Genomic DNA, 6761 nt, shown 5'->3' with positions numbered 1-6761 from the left:
TCCTGCTTGTGCCTGCTTAGTCCAGGGACAATAGCGGGTGCCCCACTGTGCCCAGCAGAGGGCAGAGCCCCAGGGAGTCTGTTGATGGGGCAGGCGGGAAGCTCAGGCAGAGTAGGGGCTGGGACGGGCAGCCGCTTCCCACACCCAGGCACAGATGGGTGCTCCGCTTTCTTTGCTCAGTATATATGTTCCTTATGTGGAGCTATTGCAGGAATGTTTTTTTGAGCTATCCTGGTAAATGTTAACTGTGTTCCATTGTGCTTAATGAGTACGGTCTCCTGAATATCATTTATTCAGTCATTCTCCCATTCTTGTATTTTTTTTGGCAGGGGCCTGGGGAGGCATTATGTAATACCATGTTGAGCAAGATCAGCAGTTTCATTCGGCTGCAACAAAGAGAAGTCTGAGTGGAACCCAGGAGTCTGGGCATTTCTCTGTTTTGGGGTGGGGTTTTGTTTGTTTGTTGTTTTTTGAGACAGGGTCACACAGGCTGGAGTGCAGTGGTGCAACCACGGCTCACTCACTGCAGCCTCAACCTCCCAGGCTCAGGTGGTCCTCACACCTCAGCCTTTCGGGTAGCTGGAACTACATGTGCACACTACAGATGGGGCCATGCCCAGCTAATTTTTGTAAACATGGGGTTTTGCCATGTTACGCAAACTGGTATTGAACTCCTGGGCTCAAAAGATCCTCCTGTCTCAACCTGCCAAGTAGCTGGGACCAGAGGCGTACACCACCACACCCAGCTAATTTTTTTTTTTTTTTTTTTTTGGAGAGGTGGGAATCTCACTATTGCCCAGGCTAGTCTCAAACTCCTGGGCTCAAGTGATCTACCCGCCTTGGCCTCCAAAGTGGTGGGATTTCAGGCTGAGCCACCAGGCCTGGTGGGGTGAGTATTGCCATAGCCTGTTTCCAGGTGGCTGTATCCAGGGCTTCCCTCCAATTGAAGACTCCAGCTGCTGCGTTTGTGCCTCCTGGAGTGAGGCAGCCGCCTCAAAATTGCTGATCTTGTTCAATGTGGTATTGTATAATGCCACCCATCCCCCTACCAAGAAAAGGACAAGAGTAGGAGAATGACTAAATAAATGATCTTCAGGAGACTGTAATGAAGCACAGTGGAACACAGGAAACATTTACCAGGTTATCTCAAAAAAAAAAAAAAAAAAAAAAACCAATTCCTTCAGCAGCTCCACATAAGGACCACACACCTGAGCAAAGAAAGCGAAGAGCCCATCTGGTTGGTGGTAACAGCTGGGGGCAGCCTTGTGGGTGAGACCACAGGGTGCACCCAGGATAGTTCTGGCCATAGCTTTGAAATAAAGCTGCACACTCCATAAGAGAAGGGCAGACTTCATGACTCATCTTTCCAGATGTCCCCCAGCTGACTGCTGGGGCCCTGTGGGTGTCACCCATGCTTCCAGGCAGTGGAGAGATGACGGAACATGGAGGACCCTGAGCAGGGAGCTGGTCTCTCAGAAGGGGTGACAGTGAATGGCCTGAACAACTGTGTCCTGCACTATCAGGGAGCCCCACTGTGTGCAGCTTGCAGTTGACCAAATATTTAGGTTCCCCCAAATTCATACGTTGAAATCCTCACTGCAAGTTCATGTTATGAGGAGATGGGGCTTTGGGGATGTAATTAGTTCATGAAGGTGATGCCCTCATGAATGAGATTAGGCCCTCTGCAATGGGACCAGCTCTGGGGGTCTGCACAGTACATCGCCAATGCACCATCAAGCATGGTCCAAAGACAGGGTCATTGTGCAGGCCACCCGTTGCATATTATCCACACCAGCCGTGCCCACCTAACAGTAAGTGGCCACCCTCGGAGTGCCCACAATGTCCCAAGAGCTGTGGGACATTGTCATGCTGCAGGCTGCGTGCAGGGTGCCCAGCACCACCTGTGCAGCACCCAACCATCCCGGTGCTTCCTGTGCCCTCGAGCCCCCTGCACCCCAGTGCCCATCTTGCATGCTGCACCCTCCCCATCTCACCCTTGCCCACCACATGCTCCCCCTGTGCGCCCAGTGTACCCCCCCCGCCCCACACCTGTAGCCTCCCAGTGAGCTCAGACCCTCCAGGGCCCACGGGTCACCCGTGCACCCTAGATCCCCTTATGCCCTGGGTGGCCACGAAGCCCAGTGCCTCCCATGTTAGCAGTGCCCGGAGCCTCTGGTCACCCCACACCCAGCCCCATGCACTCCAGGCACCCAGAGAAGCCCCGCACGCCCTGTTTGCTTCCACGCCCCCCACGTCCTGTCCCTTCCCAGGTGCCCTGTGTTCGCTGGAGCAACCCTGCCATCTGGAGGAAGCAGTGCACAGCCACTCGTGAGCCTGAGGCAGCCTTCCTGGTGCTGGTGTGGAGCTCTGTCCCCGCCATACCCTGGACCCCTGTGCTCTCCCTGCCCTACCCTGCCCTTTCCAGCCCAGAGTCACCTCTTCCAACCACTCTGACTTTTTGTAACAACTTAATTGTGGTATAGTTTTCACACAGTAATATTCAGCTATTTCAAGTGTACCATTAAAATGATTTTTACTAAATCCACCGTCATCATGATTCAATTTTAGAACATTTTCATTACCTCAAAAAGATGTCTCTGGCCTATTTCTAGTCTCCTAATATAGCATATTTCATTACCTGCTTTCCCGCCACTGAACCAGTCTTAGGTTCCTGGGGTAAATCCCACTTGGTCCTTTTACTGTCTTGCTCTATGCAGTTCGCTAATACTTCAAGATTTTTATACCTATACTCGTGAGGGATATTGCTCTGCAGTTTTCTAAAAGGACAGAGTCTCACTATGTTGCCCAGTTGTCTTGAACCCCCAGCCTCAAGCGATCCTCCCACCTGCCTCCCCGGTTGCTGGGAGTACAGGCCTGAGCCAACCACTGGGCTGTGGTCCACAGTGTTTTCGTTAGTGCCTTTGTGTGGCTTTGGTACCAGGGTGATGATAGACTCCTGAGTTAGGAAGCACCCTCCCCCACTGTCCTGAAAGAGTTTGGAGGGAGATTAATGCTCTGTAATCTCCAGTGAAGCCATCTGATCCCAGCCTTTCCCTTGTAGGGGATTTCAAATTACTAGCTCAATTGCTTTAATTGTTATGGGACTGCTCAGATAGTTCATTTATAATGTCAGTTTTGGTAACTTTTGTCTTTCTAGATATTTGCTTATTTTCTCTTGGTCAGTAAAACTAACATTAGGTCACAAATGGATCTTTTTTTTTTTTGAAACAGTCTTGCTCTGTTGCCCAGGCTGGAGTGCAGTGTCACAATCTTGGCTCACTGCAACCTCTGCCTCCCAGGTTCAAGTGATTCTTCTTCCTCAGCCTCCCAAGTAGCTGGGACTACAGGCACGTGCCACCATGCCTGGCTAATTTTGGGGTTTTTAGTAGAGACAGGATTTCTCCATATTGCCAGACTGGCCTCGAATTCCTGACCCCATGATCCGCCCACCTTGGCCTCCCAAAGTGCTGGGATTACAGGCGTGAGCCACCACACACGGCCACAACTTTTTATTTCATTTAATATTCTCTATTATGTTTGTTTTTTATTTCAATAATTTCCACCTTCCTCTTTATTGTTTTCTTTCTTTTGCATGCTTTGAGTTTAGTTTGCTCCTCTTTTTTCTGAGATAGCATCTCATTCTGTCGCCCAGGCTGCAGTGGCATGATCTCAGCTCACTGCAAGTCTCAATCTGCAGCGGGCTCAAGCAGCCTTCCCACCTCAGCCTCCTAAGTAGCTAGGACTACAGGTACGCACCACCATACCCAGCTAAGTTTTAATTTTTTTTGTAGAGACAGGGTCTTCCTGTGTTGCCCAGGCTAGTCTCAAACTCCTGGACTCAAGTAATCCTCCCTCCTTGACCTCCCGAAAATGTTGGCATTACAAGTGTGAGCCACTGTGCCCAGCCTCTTTTTTTTTTTTTTTTTTTTTTTTGGAGACAGGGTCTTTTTCTGTTGCCCAGGCTGGAGTCTAGCAGCATGATCAAAGCTCACTGCAACTTCTATCTGCTAAGCTCAAGCAATCCTCCCACCTCAGCCTCCCAAAGCACTGGGATTGAAGACAGCCACTGCACCCAGCCTTTTTCTGCTTTCTTAAAATTGAAGCTTAGGCTGGGCATGGTGGCTCATGCCTGTAATCCCAGCACTTTGGGGGCTAAGGCAAGTGGATCATGAGGTCAGGAGATTGAGACCATCGTGGCCAACATGGTGAAACCTGATCTCTACTGAAATACAAAAAATTAGCCAGGTGTGGTGGCACGTGCCTGTAATCCCAGCTACTCGGGAGGCTGAGGCAGGGGAATCACTTGAACCCGGGAGGTGGAGATTGCAGTGAGCCGAGATCACGCCACTGCACTCCAGCCTGGCGACAGAGGGAGACTCCGTATAAAAAAAAAAAAAAAAAAAAAATTGAAGCTTAGGTTATTGATTTCTGATCTTTCATCTTTTCTATTTATTTATTTTTGAGATGGAGTCTCACTCTTGTTGCCCAGGTTGGAGTGCAGTGGCGCAATCTGGGCTCACTGCAACCTCTGCCTTCCGGGTTCAAGTGAGTCTCCTTCCTCAGCCTCCTCAGTAGCTGGGATTACAGGTGTGCACCACCACACCCGGCTAATTTTTGTATTTTTAGTAGAGATAGGGTTTCACCATGTTAGCCAGGCAGGTCTCAAACCCCTGACCTCAAGTGATCTACCCACCTTGGCCTCCCAAAGTGCTGGAATTACAGGTGTAAGCCGCCCGGCCTCTTCTTTTCTAAGGCAGGAATTTATGGCTATACATTTCCCTTTAGGCACTACTTGAGCTGCATCCCATGACTTTTAATATGTCATTTTCATTTTCATTTGGCCAAAATACTTCCTAATTGTGTTTGAGATTTCTTCTTTGACACACAGTTTATTTTAAAGTGCATTGTTTAATTTTCAAATATTTGTAAATTTTCCAAGTTTCCTTCTATTGTTGACTTTAATTAAACTCCATTTTGGTCAGAAAATGTTCTTTGTGTGGTGTCAGTTGAGACCGGTTTTATAGCCTGGCGTATTGCCAGTCCTGAGAAGGCTCCATGTGCATTGGGAAGAACATGCATTCTGCTGTTATCCAATGGAGGGTTCCGTTCTGTCCATGACTATACCCACGAGAGTTTAATTTATGGAGATGACTGAATGACAACAGGGAGAGCCTAATGTTATTAAAAAGAAGAATTTATGGCCGGGCGTTATGACTCACACCTGTAATCCCAGCACTTTGGGAGGCTGAGGCAGGCAGATCACTTGAGGTTAGGAGTTTGAGACCAGCCTGGCTAACATGGTGAAACCCTGTCTCTGCTAAAAATACAAAAATTAGCCTGGCATGGTGGCACACACCTGTAATCTCAGCTACTCAGGAGGCAGGAGATCACGTGAACCTGGAAGGCAGAGGTTGCAGTGAGCCAAGATCGCACCATATACTCTAGCCTAGGCGAAAGAGCAAGACTCCATCTCAAAAAGAAAAAAAAGAAGAAGAATTTATCCCTTATGTTTCCCAAGAGAAGGAGCATGCCAGGACACCAGGGCCACACAAGGAAGCACCAGGGTCAGCCAGGGGGTATAAAGGAGCAGGGGCAAGCCTGGGCCAGAGTCTTTGATGGGATTTCTGTGGGAAAGACAAGGCAGGACAGGGTAACACTTAGGACTGGTGACTTTCTATAATTCTGGTGGGCTTTGGGCACAAAGAGTATCCCTAGCTGCTGGGTGCCTGGCCCTGGGTTAATTTAGGCATATTGTCTTGTGCTGAGGGTTTGATAAAGGAGCTTGTTGGGATCTGGGCTCTGGATTGGTTAGTCTGGAGGTTAAAGGTATGGTTCTGGGCAAGACCCTTGGCTGTCTCTGAGAAATGGCCTGCCCTGGGAGGAGGAGGCTGTCTCTCCCCCGCCATCTAGGCCACATGTTCAGAGCAACAAGAATATGGAAAATAAAAATATATAGTGAATACAGTTGGCACTGTGATGTCAGGTTGCCAAATAGACAAATCTAGAATCTTGGAACACACAGTTGTGGCCAGGCATGATGGCTCACACCTGTAATTCCAGAACTTTGTGAGGCCAAGGCAGGCAGATTGCTTGAGCCCAGGAGTTCGAGCCTGACCAACATGGTGAAATCCCATCACTACTAAATATAAAAAATTAGCCAGGCATGATGGCATGTACCTGTAATCCCAGCTACCAGGGAGGCTGAGGCAGGAGAATTGCTTGAACCTGGGAGGTGGAGGTTGCAGTGAGCCAAGATCATGCCACTGCACTCTAGCCTGGTCAACAAAAGCGAAACTCCGTCTCAAAAAAAAAAAAAAAACAGAACATTTATGGATGTCAGTTTTGCCCAATTGGCTGATAGTGTTTTGTAAGTCTTCTATATTCTTGCTCATTTTTTCTAGTTATTTTGTTCATTATTGAGGAAGTGCTATTGGAATCATTAACCATTATTGCTGAATTGACCATTTTTCCCTTTAGTTCTGATAGCTTTTGCCTCATTGGTTTTGAGACTCTGTTGTCAGGTGTGTGTATGTTTATAAGGCGATTCCAATCTTCCTAAATCTATTAATACTTGTTTTGTGGCCTAATAATGGCTTATCTTGAGAATGTTCCCTATGTGCTTGAGAAGAATGTGTCTTCTGCTGTTGTTAGGTAGAATATTTGTATGTGTCTTTTAGATCCAATTGGTGTATAATGTTATTAAAGTTTTCTGTTTCCTTATTGATCTTCTGTCTGGTTGTTTATTCATTATTGAAAGTGGG

The sequence above is a fragment of the Trachypithecus francoisi genome, unplaced genomic scaffold (genome assembly GCF_009764315.1).
Source record: "Trachypithecus francoisi isolate TF-2019V2 unplaced genomic scaffold, Tfra_2.0 Lachesis_group5, whole genome shotgun sequence".
Taxonomy (NCBI): Eukaryota; Metazoa; Chordata; class Mammalia; order Primates; family Cercopithecidae; genus Trachypithecus; species Trachypithecus francoisi.
Note: the sequence above shows the minus strand (reverse complement) of the source record.